We start from the raw sequence: 20,868 nt of genomic DNA, 5'->3' as shown, positions 1-20,868 counted from the left end.
TTGTTGTGGATTGAAAGACAATATTGTTAGAAAGGCAACATTCCCCAAATTGATCTACAGATTCCACTGAATCCCTATCAAAAGTCCAATATGTTTTTTGCAGAAATGGACTGGATGATCCTAAAATTCACGTGGAAATGCAAGTGACCTCAAATAGCCAAAAGAACCTTTAAAAAAGAGGCACACAGTAGTAGACTCACACTTCCCAGTTTCAAAACATATTAAAAAGTTACAGTTTTTAAAACAATGTGTTACTGGGGCGCCTGGGTGGCTCAGTACGTTAAGCCACCAACTTCAATTCAGTTCATGATCTTGCGGTTCATGAGTTTGAGCCCCGCATCAAGCTCTGTGCTAACAGCTTAGAGCCTGGAGCCTATTTCAGATTCTGTGTCTCTGTCTTCTCTGCCCTTCCCCCACTCATTCATTCTATCTCTCTCTCTCACTCTCTCTCAAAAAGAAATAAACATTGAAAAAAATTAAAAAAAAACCAACAACAATGTGGTCTGGCTTTGAATCAATGCATAAACCAATGGAATAGAGTTACAAGTCCAGAAAGCAGCCCATACATCTGGTGAACCGACTTTTGTCAAGGGTGCCAAGACCATTCAAAAGAGAAAAGAATAATCTTTCAGTAAACGTGCTAGAATAACTGGATATCCACATGCAAAAGAGTGAATTTGGGTCCTCATTTCACGAACTCAGTCGAACAACGAACTCAAAATGAACTCAAAATGAATCAGAGACCTGGGGTGCCTGGGTGGCTCAGTTGGCTAAGCCACTGGTTTTGGCTCAGGTCATGAACTCACGGTTTGTGGGTTTGAGCCCCACATCCAGCTCTGTGCTGATAGCTCAGAGCCTGGAGCCTGCTTCGGATTCTGTGTCTCCCTCTCTCTGCCCCTCTCCTGCTCATGCTCTGTGTCTCTCTGTCTTTCAAAGGTGAATAAACATTAAATTTTTTTAAAAAAAATGAATCAGAGACCTAAAACTGTAAACTTCTTGGAAACATACGTGTAATTTTTAGTCACCTGACACGTGTCTCAACAGGGATGAACCTATAAAACATTATGCTACGTGACAGAAGCTGGATACAAAATGCTACATTTTGTAAGACTCCCTTTATATGAAATACCCAGAATAGGTAAATCGGTGGTGTCCAGGGCGTGGGAGGAAGAGGAAATAGGTGAGCACACGCTTTCTTTTGGGCATGATGGCTATGTTCTGGAATCAGGTAGTGATGATGGCTGCACATTTTGAGTAGATGAAAAACCACTGAATTATAGACTTAAAATAATATGATGGTGAATTTTATCTCAAAAATGTTTTTAAAGTATTTGAAGGAACACGGACTTCTTGTCCCTGTTCCCTGAGCCCCGGTCGTATTCTTTCCCATAAGGTCTGGCATTACATCCTACCTTGGTTCCCATTTATCCTTCTCTGGGCCTTGGCTACTCTGGCAATTCAGTTTGGGTCTCATGCTCAGCTTTGTGTCCCCCCTGCTGCAGGAGAACCAGGGGAAAGCGTGTTGGTATGTGACCAAGGTAGCTTTCCGTTGCTTGTTAAGCAACCTCAGGAGGTATTCTTCGCTTAAACCCCGATAGATCACACCAGCCATATTGTAGCAATCTCTTCCCCTGTTTTGCCACCCCAGTCCTCCACCAGAGAAGGTTGAAATCATTAGACTATTGCCTTCTACCAGGGGCTATGACGGGGTCCTCATTACCACCCTGACTCGTGAGTGTGCCCACTCCAAACTCCACTTCTTTTGGCCTGCTGTCTCAGCACATTCCTGCTGCCAATTGTTGCAGACTGGGTCCCAGCGAAAGTCTCCGAGATGGAGGTTAGCATGTGAAGTGCTTGCTCGGGAGTGCCCTGGAGGGCCATGCCAGGGGAACAGAAGAGAAAGGAGAATGGGGCAGAGGGAAAGGTTGACCTGCCCGCAGGTCCCACATTAGCCTCAGAAAGACCCCACAGAAACTTCTAGAAATACACTGGTTCTTCAGAGTAGTCCTGATTGGGCCAAGAGAGCCAGACCTTTATACTTTTCAATCGATCAGTCACATCCTGCATGCTGCCCAAGGCGGGGGAGGGCAAAATGGCTCTTTATAGCTCACCTTTGCCAACAGCTCATCGAAGGGGCATCGTAGGAAGCGCAGCTCAGCATCCGTCAGGTCCCGCGTTGGATTTCATGCTTCTGCTGTTCCCGTACGGATTCCCGTACAAATCCTAAACTCCTCACAACCCACTCAGAGTTCATATCCCTCCACTTCTCAGAACGTGTAAGAACCTTGCAGCAATATGGTTCCATTTACCACTGTTCTTGATTCTACTGCTGCCACATGTATTATATCTACGTACTTCACGCACAGTGTTACACATATTGTCTTTTTTTTTACTTTATTTGTATTTATTTATTTTGAAATATAATTTATTGTCAAGTTAGCTAACATACAGTGTATACAGTGTGCTCTTGGTTTTGGGGGTAGATTCCCATGGTTCATTGCTTCCGTACAACCCCCAGTGCCCATCCCAACAAGTGCCCTCCTCAATGCCCATCACCCATTTCCCCCTCCCCCTGCCCCACCATAAACCCTCAATTTGTTCTCTGTATTTAAGAGTCTCTTATGGTCTGCCTCCCTCTGTGTTTGAAACTATTTTTCCCCTTCCCTTCCCCCATGGTCTTCTGTCAACACACACAGTGTTACACATATTAAGTCTTTTTTTAAAAGTTAAGAGAATAAAAACTATGTGCTCTTCTATACTTGCCCACATATTTACTATTCCTGGTGCTTTCTCTCTTCCTGTCTCTCTCTTCTTCCCCTGTAGATCTAAATTCCCATTTGGGGTCAATTCTCTTCAGACTGAAGAACTTGTTTTATTTCTTATAATGTGAATCTGCTGGCCACAGATTCTGTCAATTGTCAGACATCTGCAAAGGTCTCCTCCATTTTTGAAGGGTCTTAAACTCATTCACTCCTATTAGGTTGACAGGTATTTTTTTGTACTTTACAGACACCACTCCATCATATTCTCATCTCCAAGTTTTCTGCTGTGAAGTCAACCATTATTCATATTTTTGCTTCCTTATAGTTATTGTGAGCTTGCTTGGTTTTTGTGTTTGTTTTACCATTTCCAAGATTTTCTTGTTCTCTTTGATTTTCAGCAGTGTGACTATGACATGCCGAGGTGTGGGCTTCTTTGTATATATTCATCTTAGGTTCAGTGAACTGTTTGGATCTATAAGGTTATGGGTTTTCATCAAACTTGGAAAAATTTAAATCATTTGTTTTTCAAGTAATATTTTTTGCCCCACTTTGCTCCTTCTGGGACTTCAGTTACATACGTTAAATTGCTTGATCTCATCTCACAGATCAATCTCTTCTCAAACCGTTTCTTCTTGTTTTTCAGAATTGATTGTTTTCATTAATCAATCTGCAAGGTTATTGACCATTTATTTTGTCTTACCTAGCCTGCTGTTAGGCCCATCCAATTTTTGTTTTGGTTACTTTACTTTTTAGTTGTACAATGTCCATTTCGTTCTTTTTACGGTTTCCACTACTCTACTGAAATATTATAACTGTCCTTTTATTGTAGGCATTGCTGCCTTTAATTCCTTAATATATTTATAAGGCTCTTTAAAATTCCTTGTCTCCTTCTCGTTATCACATTTGGGTTATTTCAAGGTAATTTTCTATTGATTTTTCTTATCTTGATTATGGGTCACATTTTTCTCCTTGTCACATGCTCATCGATTTTCAATTTTAGGCTAGAATTATGAATGCTGCATTGTTAAGAGTCCACACTGTAATGTCTTCATCCAGCAATCATCTATTTTTGTGCCAACAGGCAGTTGATTTATTGGCACATCAGGCTCTTCTAACGAGGCTTGATTTTAAGCTTCATCAGATGAGTCTAGAGCAGCCCTTACCCTAACCAGAGTAGCTGTGCTTGTAAGTATGGCCTTTCCCGTATGTGAGCTGAAAGCTGGGGTGTTCAGTGGGTCTCTCTCTTCTGGCCGGCTGGATGCCCCTGACTCTGGTCACTGGACACCTTCTACCATCTTCCATCGTCCCCAGCAACTGCTCAGCCAGGCTCGTAGATTCTGCTCTGTTCACAAGCAAGTTATTGTTTGGCTAAAGACTTCATGGCTTCGTAGGGGTGAAGCTTGCCACATGCCATCCAGAGCCCTGCATCCAGGAGAGGTTTATTGAATGAATACATTTCATTTACATCGATTAGACACTCAGGGCTGACTCAGTTACTATCGGCACGTATCTTCTCCATTTGCTTTAGATATTTCCTTTCCTTCGTCCCTCCTTCCCCTCTTTCCTCACATATCTTGAGTCCCAGGAGAAAATTCTGTACTGTGGAATTATTTCTGAAAGGGTAGTATTTAAAATAAAACTGAAGAATAAGGTCATAAGGGATCACATTTTTCTACTCAAAAGGACAAAGCAAAACACTAAACACTCTTATCAAGGGATCATTGATTTGATTGTTGGCTGCAGAATCTCTTCTTCTGTGCCAACAAGGCCACAGGGGGGGAGAGGACAGCAGGGCACTTCTGGGGTGGTGGCACTATGCACCCCAGGGCTCCTGCAGCCTTCTCTCCCCAGCACCTCCCCCATCCCACCACGTTCCCCTGAGGCCGAGGCTGGGCAGAGTGAGTCTCAGGCATCAGCAAGGTGGAAAACTTCTGGAAGGCACCCAGGACGGACTTTAGAGGCAGAAGATGGAGACGGAAAAAGTCCGGTGGTCAGGAAGACCCTGATTATATCCCTGAGAGAACTGTGGCCTGGAGAGGGGCAGCTGTTGGCAAGACGCACCAAGCTTGTGTTATAGAGTGGACGTAACCCGAGATCCTCTGGTCACATCACAGAGCCACCCTGCTGCTCTCTCTCAGACACTTCCTGGGGCGGCTGGGCCCCTGGGCACTTTACAGAGGCATAGCCTGACCCCCTTTACAGCCATCAGTCCAAGACCTAGAACCCCGTGGGCTGATTCACTTTGAAAAGATCACCCCAACTGCACCTGTCAGCAAAGAGCTGAGAGACACTGGAGGGGTCCCGGGAAGGAAGAGCTCTAGCCCAGGGGTCCACAGCACCCCCCACCCCACCAATCAGTGGTGTCATATTGGGTAAGTCCCTTTCTCCCTGAGCTGTTTCCTCCCCCATAAAATCAAGACACCACCCGCACCCTCGACTCCTCCCTCCCTTCCTTCCATCCTTTCTTCCTTTATTCAAGCATTAGCTGAACTCCTGCCAGATACCTGGCCCAGAAATGAGTGAGTCTCTCTCCTGGACAGCTTCTGCACCCTGTCACCTCTGTTGGGTCATTGTGGGGATCAAATAAGAAGGCGATGTGACGGTGTCTGGTAGAGCAGAGATACTTTCCAGGCACGAGGTATGATTGCTATTTTTAAAGCAGTCCTATTTTAAAGGCAGGGCCTCCTTTAACGGCATGTGGTGTGAGTAACAATGGCCAGTCCGTGGGGGGAGCCCTAGAATGATCGTCCTGGTTCTGTGCTCGTGAAAGCTCAAAAGCCCCACTGTGTTGTCCAGCTGGCTGAGCCAGCATCGATCCAGCCTGGCACCCCGGTGGAGCCACCTGCCTGCCCCCACTGTCCAGGGTCCTTCTCCCCTCGCCGGGGGGCCCATGGCAGGTGAGCCGGAGGGTGCCCAGGCTCCCTTGTGCCACTCAGGGTAGTCCTCAGCCAACTCCATTGGAAAGGGAGGTGAGCACACTGACGGTGCAGGGGTTTCCTTTCGACAGCCGTGTGCCGCCGGACCAGTTTTAAATTAGCTCCTATATAACGTGTTCCTGCAACAAACGTTCACATAGAAAAGTTCCCATCTGGTGGGCCTCCCCCTCCCCACTCTCGCTAATCGTGATCGCTGGAATGCACCTGGGTGGCCAACACACGGCCCCCGGCTTTCCGTGCGCCGAGCTCCACGTCCGGCACCAAGCTGAACCAGTCACAAGCGTCTATCCACAGCCCCCGTGGGCTCATCTGCTGAACGGGAGACCAACCGGACCTGTGGGTCTCGCGCATTTCCATAATTATACAGTCCTGATGCTAAAGGTTCTGAGTTTATCCTATACTTCAGGGTTTAGAGCTAACGAGGCAATAAACAATCCAGGTCTCTCGCCAAGTCCCTCTCCACGATACCCCTGCAATTAAAAGCAAGACACGACCTTCGTCTCTTTTCGGGGATCTTGCTCAAGTGCTTTGGAAGTCGGAGAGGCCATGAAAGCGAAGGTACATCGTGCGTGATTCTCTCTCCCAGGCTCGGTTTGTCTGTAAAATGGGTCAGTTACATCGCGGTGCTGGCCTCCCACGGCGTTTGCTGACTTCTGTCAAAATGGGGGTAAGATACGAAAGTATAATGTCATTCAAATTTTTTAAAGCTACATTTATTCCATTTCTACATTCTGCGACGATGCCTGCAATGTCTAGTCTCCGCGTGTCCTTTTTGCTTGAAGTCCGGGCAAGAGGAGAAAATTTGTTGCTGTCATTGCTTCGGTTTGTGCTCTGCTTTTGAGGGTCTTGCCAGCAGCTCCGGGTCAGTCATCGCAGGTTTTAAACGCACCGTCCTGGTCCATAAAGCGCAACCAATTGGAACTGTTAGAGTGTGGATTTCTCCTTTGAATCTACTCTTCTTGTGGCCGAAAAGTCTGTGTGGTATCTATATCGGCCAATTAATTAAAGCCTTTTTACCACGATCTCGGTCCCTCAATCTTCCTCTTGTCACTCACACCCTAGCACCCACTCTTCCTTCCAGCCGCTGCCCCTCCAAGCCACCAGACAAGCTAATCCCCGCCTGGAACATCCCACCCATCCCAGGCGAGGGTCCTCCCTTCCTTCTAAATTCAAGTGAAGACTTGCCTTTTATCGCAAACCCTTCCGGCATTGCTTCTCCCTGTTCCAGTCACTGTCATCTAAGTGCAGCCTGATGACATTAATGCGGAGAAATGGGACCAGCTCATGATGGAAAGCAACAATTGTATGAATATGTATTTCTCTGGTTCTCATCAGTAATGCCTTTCTCTACCCAATACATCTTATCTACCTCCAAACGGTGAATACATCAGAACATTTAGGACTGAAAAAAGTCTTGGCGGCTAAGTGACACGCCCAAGGTCACCAAGCTGGTTCAGGAAAGAGCAGGGACTGGACCCAGCCACCTGTCTCTTACTGCCAGTGTTGGTAACATCAGGCACGCCGCTCTCCCATCACGAGTCCAGAATCCCAGGAGAAACTTCAGTGGTTTCAATGCACCAACCTAACCCCTACTGGGTGTTTTCAGAATCTAACTAGGTGATGCCTCTTCGATAGAGTCCTCACAGGGGAAGAAAAGGGGGGAGGGGGCAGGCACCTGGGTGGCTCAGTTGGTCGAGCCTCGAGTCTTGATTTCGGCTCAGGTCATGATCCCAAGGTCGTGGGATCAAACCCTGCCTCAGGCTCTGCGCTGAGCATGGAACCTGCTTAAGATTCTCTCTCTCTCTCTCTCTCTCTCTCTCTCTCTCTCTCTCTTTCTCCCCTCCGCCCCTCCCCCCACATTAAAAAAATAAAGTTTAATAGTCCTTGTAGAGATTGACTACCAGGCATAATAGTTTCCTACAAATTGCCTCTTCCCAGAATGGATCCAACTTCTCTGAGCTTGCCATTTCGAAGGCAGGGCCTCGACAGGATCCTTGAACTCACAGCCCCTTCCATAACACACACACACACACACACACACACACGCTTTGCATCTGCAAATGGTCTGCCCTCTAGACAGAACAGGCCTTTGATGTCTAATAATTTCAGGAAGCTCATCTATTAATCCCTGGAGCAGGCCAACACACTTATTTCAAACCACAGGACCCCTGGTGCACATACTTCTTAGCATAAACAGCTTCTTCCTTAATATACTGTGACTTTTTCCACCAAACTGGACTTTATTTTAGTTATTTCAATTTGAGACAAAGAGCAACTTGTGTTTAGACTATAAAATACTGACCATAGAAAGTGGCCTCGAACGATCAGCTCTACTGACAAGTTTAGTAACTCTTTCAAAGGGGAGACCTCAAAACAGCCAGATCGACTCTGTCTCAGCAGCATGAGCGGCAGTCAACGACTGGTCAGACGACCGTGAGATGTTGGAAGCACAGCGGCTGCCTGCACCGCACAGGGAAGGTTCCGGAACCCGGAGGAGCCTGGCCTCCCCTGCTCGGCTGTTCGGAGCCGTCTCTCCAAGCTGTATTTACAACGTGCTCCTGATCTACCTGAAAGTTCCCTGAGCCAAATCCTTAGGCTAAACTCCTAGCTCACGAGAGACCCGGGTTACTCGGCTCGCCAGGGCCTTGGTGGGAAGAGAAACCGTGAAGGAAAACGGCTGTCCTCTTTCCATGGTTGCACCATTGCACCCCTCCCCCAGCCCTCGGATGGAAAGGCGGACACTGGACCGCTTTGCCACAAAGCGGAAGAGGGTCTGGACTGTGCACCTGCCTCCCAGCCCAGCCTCCCACCGGTGTGGAGGGCTCTCAGCAGGTGAAGCCTCTACGGACTACCGACCCGGGCTGCTCCTCGTCAGCACCCAGCCAGCTGAGCCCCATCTGTGCGGGGTGAGGGCTGGCCTCTCACCGAGCTGTCTAGCTGGGGAGCAGGAACCCCAACCCCCCCTCACAGCACAGGAGTGTTCCCGTCAATAAGTCCCGCAAGGATTTGATAAAGTGCCTGGCACGGGGTTCGCTGTTCCGCGGTCCAGAGCGTGACCTGCGGCAGCCAGGAAAGGCTTCACCTGTGAGCTGGGAACCGAGTCTTTGGGAAGTGGTGTTGTTTGGGAAGAAAGGCTGGGAGGGTGTGGCGGTGCGGACGTGAGGCTGGGCCGAACCCATTTGAGTGTCGGTGAGGAGCGGGGCCAAGCGGAGCGAGATATGAAGGAGGCAGAGGCCTTGGAACCTCAGCGGAGGGTGTGCACCTGTTCCCCCAGTGGGACACCACTCCCTGTCACTGTTTCCTCTGAGGGACACGCCCTGCCTCTCCTTTGTCCAGTTGGTACCTCCCCGACCTTCAGGACCAGGGTCACGCGTCACTCTTCTGGGAAGCCCTTGCGGGCCTCCCTGCTGGCACTGTATCCCAGCCACCCCTGTCCTGTGTCCCCATAGCCTTAGCACATGTGGGGACAAGGACTGGCTTGCTGGTCGACCTCCCCAGTAGGCGGTGAGCTCCCAGTACCTGGCTCCAAGCCCAGCATTCAGTCAGCATTCAAATCACAGTCTGCTGAGCGTTGGGGGGCAGGGGGCGCACTCTGCCCCCTAATGGGGACCTACAAGGATTAGAGGGAGCCTTCCTTGGCTGGCATGGCTACTGGAGAAGATTCAACATCTCCAGGCTTATGCACCTGCCAAGGCTCAATGGCTGCTAAGGATCTGAGATGCCTCTCAGCACTGCCATTTCCCCACGTGAAGAACCAAATCTCGGTTTCTCAGACACTGTCACAGGGTGGCCAGACATTATTAAAATCTTTACCTTTGATCCAGAAATCTCGTCCTATAGAAATAAAAGCACATTCCAACGCTTAAGTCATATACAAGGATGTTTGTTGCAGCTTTGTTCACGGTGGTAACACACTGAAGATGATGAGAATGCCATCGAGGGGCACACATGCAGCTGTTGTGACGTATCCACACTGTGGAACGCGTGTGCTATTGGGAAGGGGGACTGCCCACCTCCGCGAAGTGACTGGGAATGATTTGCCAGAGGTCTTGCTGAGTGAGAGTAGCAAATGGAGCTCTCCCTTCCCTTGCCTTTCCCATCCTTTCCAGAACAGCTCAGCCCTAACGTCTTTGGTGGAGCTAAGCAGGGTGGGCAGTCACACATGGGATGTTGGAGCCTGGTCAGGGGAGGACGGCATCCTTGTAGGACAAGTCAGATTCTGAACAGAGCATGGAGAGTGTCCGTGCACAAGGGACCCGGAGCAGAGAGAGGAGGGTGAGAATGTAACATAAGGGGGTGGCCCAATGGAGGTGTCAGAGCCTGAGGGAGTGAGAAGAGCGTCCATTTCCAGGGGGTGCCCTGGCAAGATGTCAGAGGCTCAGCGGAGAAGACAGGTCCTGCAGTGTGGGAGCCTGGCCTGGGGTCTCAGAGCCCCAGAAGGGCGAGAAGGTGCTCATGGGGGGGGGGAGGGTGTCCCAGCATGGGGTGACTGGTCCAGGAGGGCTAAGAGGGACTCTGCCTGGGGGAACAGCCCAGCGTGTGGGTGCTGGAGCCCCAGCAGGGGGTGGGGGAGCAGGGGCATAACGTGGGGTGCAGGCAGCAGGTGAGGAGAGCACCCACATGGGAGAGGATGTAAGGCACAATGGAAGGCTGTTTGTATGCTAGGGGATCCATCACATGACATGTTAAGAATGATAGAGCCATATTCCTCCCTGTGAGAGATAGGATTGACAGATAAGAACACTCCAAAATTGGGATAAACCCAGCAGTTTTAAATTGGAAGCAGGGGTATCAATGTGAGTTCATGGTTGCCAATATACACAATTATAGTATGTACATAATACATAATATATAAGAACAGATATACATATTCTAATGTGTGTATGCGTTGGTACATATGGGTGTGTGCACATATGTGTGAATATACATGTGTGTGTGTGAACATGCATATAAAATCTCTAACTCTGCTGACTGGGGGAGAGGGTCCTTAAGAAGTGGCAGATTCTGCACCAGCATTCTTCTCGAAGCTAGAACAAGCAATCCTAAAATTTGTATGGAACCACAAAAGATCCCGAATAGCCAAAGTGATATTGAAGAAGAAGACCAAAGCGGGAGGCATCACAATCCCAGGCTTTGGCCTCTACTACAAAGCTGTAATCATCAAGACAGCACGGTATTGGCACAAAAACAGACACACAGACCAATGGAATAGAATAGAAACCCCAGAACTAGACCCACAAAAGTATGGCCAACTAATCTTTGACAAAGCAGGAAAGAATATCCAATGGAAAAAAGACAGTCTCTTTAACAAATGGTGCTGGGAGAACTGGACAGCAACATGCAGAAGAATGAAACTAGACCACTTTCTTACACCATTCACAAAAATCAACTCAAAATGGATGAAAGACCTGAATGTGAGATAGGAAACCATCAAAACCCTAGAGGAGAAAGCAGGAAAAAAACCTCTCTGACTTCAGCCACAGCAATTTCTTACTTGACACATCTCCAAAGGCAAGGGAATTAAAAGCAAAAATGAACTATTGGGACCTCATGAAGATAAAAAGCGTCTGCACTGCAAAGGAAACAATCAACAAAACTAAAAGGCAACCAACGGAATGGGAAAAGATATTCGCAAATGACACATCGGACAAAGGGCTAGTATCCAAAATCTGTAAAGAACTCACCAAACTCCACACCCGAAAAACAAATAATCCAGTGAAGAAATGGGCAAAAGACATGAATAGACACTTCTCTAAAGAAGACATCCGGATGGCCAACAGGCACATGAAAAGATGCTCAACGTCACTCCTCATCAGGGAAATACAAATCAAAACCACACTGAGATATCACCTTATGCCAGTCAGAGTGGCTAAGATGAACAAGTCAGGAGACTATAGATGCTGGAGAGGATGTGGAGAAAAGGGAACCCTCTTGCATGGTTGGTGGGAATGCAAACTGGTGCAGCTTCCAGGAAAACAGTGTGGAGGTTCCTCAAAAAATGAAAAACAGATCTACCCTGTGACCCAGCAATAGCACTGCTAGGAATTTACCCAAGAGATACAGGAGTACTGATGCATAGGGGCACTTGTACCCCAATGTTCATAGCAGCACTTTCAACAATAGCCAAACTATGGAAAGAGCCTAAATGCCCATCAACTGACAAATGGATAATGAAGATGTGGTTTATATACACAATGGAATACTACGTGGCAATGAGAAAGAGGAAATGTGGCCTTTTGCAGCCACATGGATGGAACCGGAGAGTGTTATGCTAAGTGAAATAAGTCATACAGAAAAAGACAGATACCATATGTTTTCACTCTTATGTGGATCCTGAGAAACTTAACAGAAGACCATGGGGGAGGGGAAGGGGGGGAGGAAGTTAGAGAGGAAGGGAGGCAAACCATAGGAGACTCTTAAAAACTGAGAATAAACTGAGGGTTGATGGGTGGGAGGGAGGGGAAAGTGGCTGATGGGCATTGAGGAGGGCACCTGTTGGGATGAGCGCTGGGTGTTGTATGGAAACCAATCTGACAATAAATTTCATATTAAAAAAAAAAAAAGAAGAAATGGCAGATTCCATGCTGGGGTAGGGAAAATGCAAGACGGGCCTGAAACTTCTTGTGTCGGTAAGCAGGAAGGTGTTCGAATAGTGATGGGACTTACCAAAAGGATACGGACAAGGGCATCAAAATGCGTAACGATAGTTAATAGATTATAACCTATAAATACAAAAACCAAATATGAGTCCATGTGATATGCATAAACGCGTAAACAAAAATTCGGCCAAGGGACAAGATATTTGCAGAGAGTCACGATGCCTTCCCGATGCCTTCCCACAAACCGCTGATTACAAAGGGAAAAAGAGTAACCGTATGGTAAAAAAAAAAAAAAAAAAAATACGGGCAGACACCATCTTGATCAAGCTGTCAAGGTGAATGTCGCAAGTATTGGTAAATGAAACTGCGCACCACCTATGGGGTTCCACGTGAAAAGCTAGCATCATTTCTGTAATATTCCTGCTTAACGATGCCAACCTGTGTGTAGGAAATAAGGACCAAAGTAATCAGACGTAATGAGGCGTCAGGTCTACACCTTGGTCCACGTGCATCAGGGCTTAAAAACAACGACAAAAACAGGTACTTTGTATTATACTTGCAACTTTTCTGTAAGTTTGAAATTGTTTCAAAATGTAAAATACGTAATGAGTAACGCAAAGCAAGATGTTGAAAGCTGTGTGATATATGATCCTAATCCTGTGAAACAATGACCTGCCCTCACATAATATATACATGGTTGGGGGGGGGGGGCGGGGAAATGCCTCTTTGATTACATGATGATATAGAGAAATGTGGACTCCAACCTGATGAGTTGTACACAGGTGACCTTGGGCAGAGGCAGAAGAACGAGTCAAGCATAAAAATAAGAGAAAGGCTACATTAAATTTTTTTTTTAAATTTTTTAATGTTTATTTTTGAGAGAGATAGAGCGCTAGGGGGGGAGGGGCAGAGAGAGAGGGAGACACAGAATCCGAAGCGGACTCCGGGCTCCGAGCTGTCAGCACAGAGCCTGATGGGGGGCTCGAAACTACAAACCGTGAGATCATGACCTGAGCTGAAGTCAGACGCTCAACCGACTGAGCCACCCAGGTACCCCACTGCATTAAAAATTTTAAATGTGCGGGGCGCCTGGGCGGCTCAGTCGGTTGAGCGTCTGACTCTTGATTTCAGCGCAGGTCGTGATCTCATGGATCGTGGGTTCTAGCCCCGTGTCGGACTCTGTGCTGACAGTGCCCCTCCCTCCCCCTCTCTCTCTTCCTTTCTCTCAAAGTAAATAAATAAACTTTAATGTGCACTGTAAGCCATCATTATCTTGTACTTGGTGTGAAACAATGCGTGTATTAGTCACCAAGGGCTGCCAAACCCCGTAGGCTGGGTGGCTTCAACAGTGGACTCATTTTCTCACAGCTCTGGAAGTCAGAAGTCCGAGATCAAGGTGTCGGGAGGGTCGGTTTCACTCGGAGGGCTCTCCTGGACTTGCGGGTGGCCACCTTCGTGTCCTCCCTCACGTGGTCTCTCCTCACACACGTGTGCATCCGTAGCTTCTCTGTATGTGTCCAAATATCCTCCTTATAAAAAAACTGATCATATTGGATGAAGGTCCGCCCTAACAAACTCATTCTAACATAATTACTTCTTTAAAGGCTCTGCTTCTGGGGCTCCTGAGTGGCTGGCTCAGTTGGTGAAGCCTCCAACTTTGGCTCAGGTCACGATCTCATAGTTTGTGGGTTCGAGCCCCGTGTCAGGCTCTGAGCCGACAGCTCGGAGCCTGGAGCCTGCTTTGGATTCTGTGTCTCCCTCTCTCTCTGCCCCTCCCTGCTTGTGCACTCTCTCTCTCTCAAAAATAAATAAACATAAAAAAATAAAATAGAATAAATAAAGTAACATAAAATAAATAACATAACATAACATAACATAACATAACATAACATGAAGGCTGTACTTCCAAATACAATCATTCCGAGGTACTAAGAGTTAGCACCTTCCGCATACAAATTTGAGAAGGACAGGATCCCGCCCAAATCAGTATGACTATGTGTGAGTGTGTGTGTGTGTGTGTGCACATGCACGCACAAAAGCCTTCACCCTGATCATCCCATGTGTTCCCAGTCCAAGCAAACATCCATTATGACTTGTTCTGCACTTCTTCCTGAAAAAAGATTTGGTGACTTTTGCTCTTCTGAAACAAATGTTTTTATAGGGTTGAGTGTTTCCAGCTGAAAGCCACAGTAACTCTTGCTTCATTTTAGGTAAACCCGGACTTGGTAAATGATGAGGGGCAGGGCAGTCCTCTCTCCTAACAGGGTGTTTGTGAAATGACACAGAGAGTCCCCTTCTCTTTGGGGTGGAATGGCCGGAGAGCACAATCCAGCCATTCAATTCCAGTTCCACTTGTCCTGAAGTTTATACCTTTGCTCTTATCGTGTCTTCGTCCGGTATATCGCTCTGTGATATCTTCAAGACAACTTCATCCTCCCTCCCCTCCGCCAACTGAGATTTCTTTCCCCTGCACTTTTTGGTCCCATCGAATTCACTTCCATCCTCTCCAGCATCTACAGTCTCCTGATTTGTTCATTTGAGCCACTCTGACTGGCGTGAGGTGATATCTGAGTATTGGAGGCATTTCCACAGCAAGCCAAACACTTCCCACAGCTCTGTGAGCATGACGCGACAGGGAGTTGAGATGCTGTAACACTGAGTCCGCAAGGAGCATCCCAAAGAAAACACAGACGTGGGTTTTTGGTTTTGGTTTTGGTTTTGGTTTTGGTTTTTAATAAACCAGGCTTTGGAAACCGTGTAGTGTCATTGTTTGGGTTGCGTTGGACTGTTCATTCAGCGTGGGTGAACGCAGCACTTCGTTTGGGGAGAAGAAGTGCCTCCAATAAACCTGCACAGCTTCCCTTTTCCTTCTTCCAGACTCTGATGGGATGTGCAAACCCTGAGGTGGACGGAAGTGAACTCCCCCGCAGAGCTCGGCTAAGTGGACCGAGTTGTACCATTTACCTGTTGTATCATTCTTCAAAGCTAACTCGGGAGAGCCCTGGCCGGGTCTAGAGAGCTCTGCGGTTCACTAGCTGGATGACCTCACCTGACCAGCCCCTCCCCCGGTGTCGCGGACAAGGACACTCCTGCTTATGCCTCCACCGGACGGCCAGCTAGGTTGTGGATCACACACGAACGTGCCCGCCGATGGCAGAGCCCCATGCCAACGGGAGGCGAGAGGCGGTGTTAGTGTGGCGGGGATGGGGGGGGGCGGGCTGGGGGTCCGGGGTCCGGGGGCGGGTTTCTCCCTGGGCACTTTCCTCTGAACCTCGGATTACTCACGGGGAAAGCAAGGACACAAGAGCCACCCTCCCGGCTGTCAGGTCCACAGCTGGACCATCCAGGACATCAGACAGCATTTTCCCAGGAGGCGCCACTGTCCTGTTTGACCGTCTCCCCAAGGACACCACTCTGTGAGCAGGAGATGGGTGGAGTAGAGCCCACAGCTCCTGGGAGCAACGGATCCTCAGCCCCCCGGCCCTGGGAAGTGCGTCCCTGAGTGGCCTGGTGCCCTGCGGCCGGCTCAGCAGCTGTCCTCTGCTTGCTTCCTGTCACGTTCCTGAGGACTCTGCAAACACCACAAGGTGGAGTCCACGGCTCAGCCTCCCTCCGAACGGGGACAGCTTCGGAGCTCTGCTTCAGATCAGAGCGCAGTCTCCCTGCCAAGTGTGACCATCTCACTCAAGCACGCCGCGGAGAGTGGGGGGTTGGGGAGCCCCACCCCGCCCACCCAGCAGCCCGGACCACATTCGCAAAGCTATCCTAACAGACCCCACCCAGGCCTCACCAGCTCACGAGGGACAGGGAACTTGCCCTGTGTTTCTTCTCCATCCTTCTCACGCTCGGGGCCCGTTCACTCATTCATCCCTTTATGGAAACCTACCGTATTCCGGGCACAGTGTTAGCGACAGAGCACACGCGCGCGTGAAGGTCATCATCCTTGCGCGGTTCACGATCCAGGGAAAGGTGAACAGACAGGAGGTGTGGGCATTCGACAAACACTTGACGGGTGTACTAATATAAAATCAGTGCCCACACTTTAGATGTTCCTGCGCATTCATGTGGAATATTTTTTTTTAATTTTTTTTCAACGTTTATTTATTTTTGGGACAGAGAGAGACAGAGCATGAACGGGGGAGGGGCAGAGAGAGAGGGAGACACAGAATCAGAAACAGGCTCCAGGCTCTGAGCCATCAGCCCAGAGCCTGACGCGGGGCCCGAACCCACGGACCGCGAGATCGTGACCTGGCTGAAGTCGGACGCTTAACCGACTGCGCCACCCAGGCGCCCCTCATGTGGAATATTAACACGCTCATCAAAAATATTTTGAGGTACAGGCCGTGGAACAATCTGATCTAATGGCCCCAGATGAGGAGACAATTCTTGATTTTGAACCCTGAAGGCCAGGTCTCTGGTAATCCACGAAACGAGTTAGTGAAGTTTTCAAATTTGCAAGTAAGAAGGGCTCCGTGCCAGTGGTGGCTCATAATCACGCTGCGGGGTCTTTGTTTTCATCAGAAACACTTTTTTTTCCGGCTTCCTAAATGAGGACAATGACGGCCCGGATTGCTGCGTACCTGTGTCTTTAAGGAGAATCTGTTTTTCGAATGTCCATGGAAGGAATCCATCACCAGGACACTGACTCCTTCTTAGGGTACCCAGGGCTTGCTCTGTTACCCCAAGAAAAAAGTAGAAAAGCTCGTAGCGGGAGCGTGTGTGTCTCAGGCTTCCTCCTGGCTCTGTCCCCTTTCAGCAATGCCAGAAAACCACCTCTCCAGGCACGTCTTCCTGAGTCATCCTGCTTTACATAACCCACTTTGAAGCCTCTTGGCACGTATGCGTGTGGTTTGTATATGGTTTTACAGACATCCACCAACCACCAACATAATCACTTTTCCCTCTGAACTCCCAAATGAAAGGTTTACCCCCCCGATGTGGGCTCTTTGGGGGGGATTTTTATTTAGCCTGCAGAATAGAGGTTATATATACATGCCCTGTAGGCTTGTGAAATAAACATGTATTTAATCATAATCTTATCCTGTGGTTAGAAAAACAAATTGTCACACATGTTCATGATACCAATTGCTCGTTGTAGAGTTCCATTAACTGCGCTCTGGGATTAGCACGGTGACAGCAAATGTTGGTGAATTTGAAGTGAACTTTCTTACCAGGACCTACCACCCAGAGCTATATTTGTGGAGGACTTTCTGTTTACAAAAATCTTACACACACATTTTCTCCATAAATGTCTCCATAGCATTATGACGTAGATACAACTGTTTCCATTTTTCAGGTGGGGAAAGAGACGTTGGGGGTGTTCCAGACCACAGAGGTGATAAGGGCACAGATTCGAGCCCTGGTGTTCTGAAATAGCTCACTGTTTTTCACCTGTCATAACTTCCCCATGTGATATGCATGTACAAGAGCCTCTGTGCTCACCGACAACCTACTCCGTTCTAACTATTCCGCACGTTGGGCATCTGGCTCGGTCCCTGACACTTACAGGTGAAAGTAACAAGCCCCTGCAGTTGAATGTGGAGGTCCCTCCCGACTTCCTGCCCACACTTGGGTACTGATTTCCCTGATGCCTGGGACCAGATCTTCTGCATTCTCTGTAACTCAAAGTATTGGGCACATAGCAGCTCATTCCGGATCTGTTGAAGAAGTTAACGAATATTTTCTGTGAAACTAGAGATCCAGTTCCCATGCCCCTTTTTTGTGAACTTTGGAGATTATACTGCAAAAACTTGAGTGTCCTCAGCCTCTGGGGAACCTGGCTACACCTGACCCTTGGGGTCAAGCTCATTTCTTCCCCCAGGGAATTTTTTCAGAGGGCTTTGAAGCCACAACAGGAGGAGAGATTTGCAATCCACTTCGCATAGCTGGCTCCCTCCAGGGGATCTGAATAGCCAGGTCTTCCAGGGTATGTGATTGCAGACATGTTTAGTTTCAAGCATGTTTAGTGGTTTTAAGGATACGAGTCCATCGGGGTATCTATTCCTATGGAGCTGCCCTGAGTTCCAAGCACCTCCCTCAAACCCCCAGACAAACGCGACTCCAGAGCAGTGAGTTTCTCCTTGAAGGTTCACAGTTTGTTTGTATTGGCCGTTACAGACACTCCCTGAGATGTGGCCAGTGCAATAGGCTGCTCACTTAGAAAACAGCCTAGAAGGGCAGCTTGGAGGAGCTAGTGGAACCTTCCTTTCCACTTCTGCCTTGAAATAAAGCGCATCATTTTGAGACAAAAGGGGGTTATGATGAAATCACTTGCTGAGAAAAATACAGGTAACGTTAAAAGTGTAACATCGCTAGGATGTGTTGGATGCTCGTTACAAGGAAGTCGCTAATGTTTCTTCCTCCACCCTGAACCTGAAAAAGCTAACATAAATTGTATGTGGAAGATAGATTGAAGGAGTAAGAATAATCAGTGAATAGGAATAGTACAGGTGTTTTCTACAGAAGACCTTTTCTAGAATTTAGAGTAGCATTATAGACGTAGAAGACAGAAAAAGAAATAGAGCTGAGAGCCCATGAACAGATCATAGTATATATAAGACGTCTATATTGTACAAAAATGGCATCAGAAATCAATGAGGACAAGTCTCTTTAAAGCGATGGTGCTGGGAAACTTTCTTGACATTTTGGAAAATATCATATTGTTTTCTTATCGCACACCCCTAACAAAAGAACGATAAGACATAAAAGCAATGGAAGAAATAAAAGGAAAATATCTATTTAAATTTCAATCGCCTTTGTAAGTTGAAACTCCTTAAGATAAGAAGACCAAAAATAAGCTGGGAAAAAAATCGTTGGCACAAATTTGCAGCTTCCTAAAATGTACTGACTCTGCCTTGCTCGCCATTTCTGCGGAGAACAGGCTATTTCTGTGTTGGGATAGACTGTCCTGCTCTTATTTCTGCTTTTAAGATCTCTGTGCCCATGTACCCTCTGGAGACACAGAAGCACCATGCGTGGAGATCCTACCATTTACTTACCAACTATTTACTTATGGAACATTTATGTATAATATCTAGGCATTTCCATGCCTGAGGATTTTATCATGGTAAATACATTTTTAGAACTTGTATTACTTTAGGCTTAGATTTTTAAAACTAGAAATGTGCTCTGATCCCTTTAGGAGAAATCAATTTGTAACATGCTCACGGGAGCAAAAACTGAGATTTGAGGGGCGCCTGGGTGGCTCAGTCGGTTGGGCGGCCAACTTCGTCTCAGGTCATGATCTCGCGGTCCGTGAGTTCGAGCCCCATGTTGAGCTCTGTGCTGACAGCTCAGAGCCTGGAGTGGAGCCTGTTTCCGATTCTGTGTCTCCCTCTCTTTGACCCTCCCCCATTCATGCTCTGTCTCTCTATCTCAAAAATAAATAAACGTTAAAAAAAAAACCCTGAGATTTGAAAAGAGTGAACTTGACCCGACTTCAAGTGGGTAGTTAATAGGAACAAAGACCTTCACTGAGAAGGGAATAATTCCCTTCAAGTGAAAAGAGGGTTCTGAATGCAAATCAGTGACAGGCAGATCTACCAGGGCAGGAAGAGTCCAAGGTATTCAGTACCTGCAAGGCGTGATTTACCTAGCAAACAAACCCATGATTTATTCAGTTCCTGTTCAGTTCCAGTATAAAACTAGGATCAATTTTGCTTAAGAAGATAGCTATTAAACACCGTACAGTGTAAAATCATAGCCACATGCATACATGTTTGTAAGAAGAAAGTAAAAACTGGCTCATTTGCATCTTCTGCTTCTGACAAACAAGGAGTAACAGAGACCAGACTGCCTCCTGAAACAATTAGAAACACCAAATGAAATGTATCAATCAGCAGTTTTCAAGGTAGTGGACACCAGACAATGAAAGACAGCCATCCAGGGAGTTGGGAAATAGACAAGGTGAGTCCTCTGATCACCCCAGCTCATAGTCTGAGAGTTTCCAGACCATGGTACAGGGATGGGGAATCGTAGTGCCCAGTGGACTCCCTGGGTAAACAGAGCTCTACTGAAAACACAGAGCTGAAAGTGTAAGAGATCAAGGTACCTCAAGTCTGCAGAATAAAGCACCAGAGAGGAGAGAGCTGCATGGAGGGAGAATTTCTCAGAGCTGTGGAGGGAACCCCTCAAGAATCCAGCAGAATGCAGGTAGGGCACACGCACACGAGGAAACTCTGAGGCAGGAGAAAGAACTGTCTGAGAGAGCTGGAGAGAAGAGGGTCAAGCACTCACACAGGACCAGAAAAGGTGCCTGTCCCCACAGCAAAAGGTGCCCCGAGAATGAGAAATACTTAAAAATCATACAGAGGCACTTCATATTCAAATTGCACAAACCACTGATAAAATCTGAAGAGCAGCCAAAGGACACATTAAGTACACAGGAGCAAAGATAAGGATGACAAGGCAGATTTTTTTTTTTCCCAACACTTGATTTCAACTCAGGTTATGACCTCACACTTTGTGAGTTCGAGCCCCCCACCGGGCTCTGTGCTGACAGTGCAGAATCTTCTTGAGATTCTGTCTGTCTCCCTCTCTCTCTCTGCCCCTTCCCTACTTGTGCATACACAC

General features: G+C 47.6%; 1 long non-coding RNA gene across 1 annotated transcript; it reads right to left on the bottom strand.

Annotated features, from left to right (window-relative positions):
- Window positions 1-4,194: 4,194 nt before the first annotated feature.
- Window positions 4,195-20,612, bottom strand: LOC123385602. The gene is made up of 2 exons (XR_006598469.1): window positions 20,348-20,612; window positions 4,195-6,351 (listed from the first exon to the last, which is right to left on the bottom strand). It is a non-coding gene; the product is annotated as an uncharacterized LOC123385602 (long non-coding RNA).
- Window positions 20,613-20,868: the final 256 nt, after the last annotated feature.

The sequence above is a fragment of the Felis catus genome, chromosome B2, assembly GCF_018350175.1.
Source record: "Felis catus isolate Fca126 chromosome B2, F.catus_Fca126_mat1.0, whole genome shotgun sequence".
In the NCBI taxonomy this organism is placed as follows: domain Eukaryota; kingdom Metazoa; phylum Chordata; class Mammalia; order Carnivora; family Felidae; genus Felis; species Felis catus.
The sequence above is the reverse complement of the archived record's forward strand: the minus strand, read 5'-3'. Positions and strand labels throughout refer to the sequence as shown.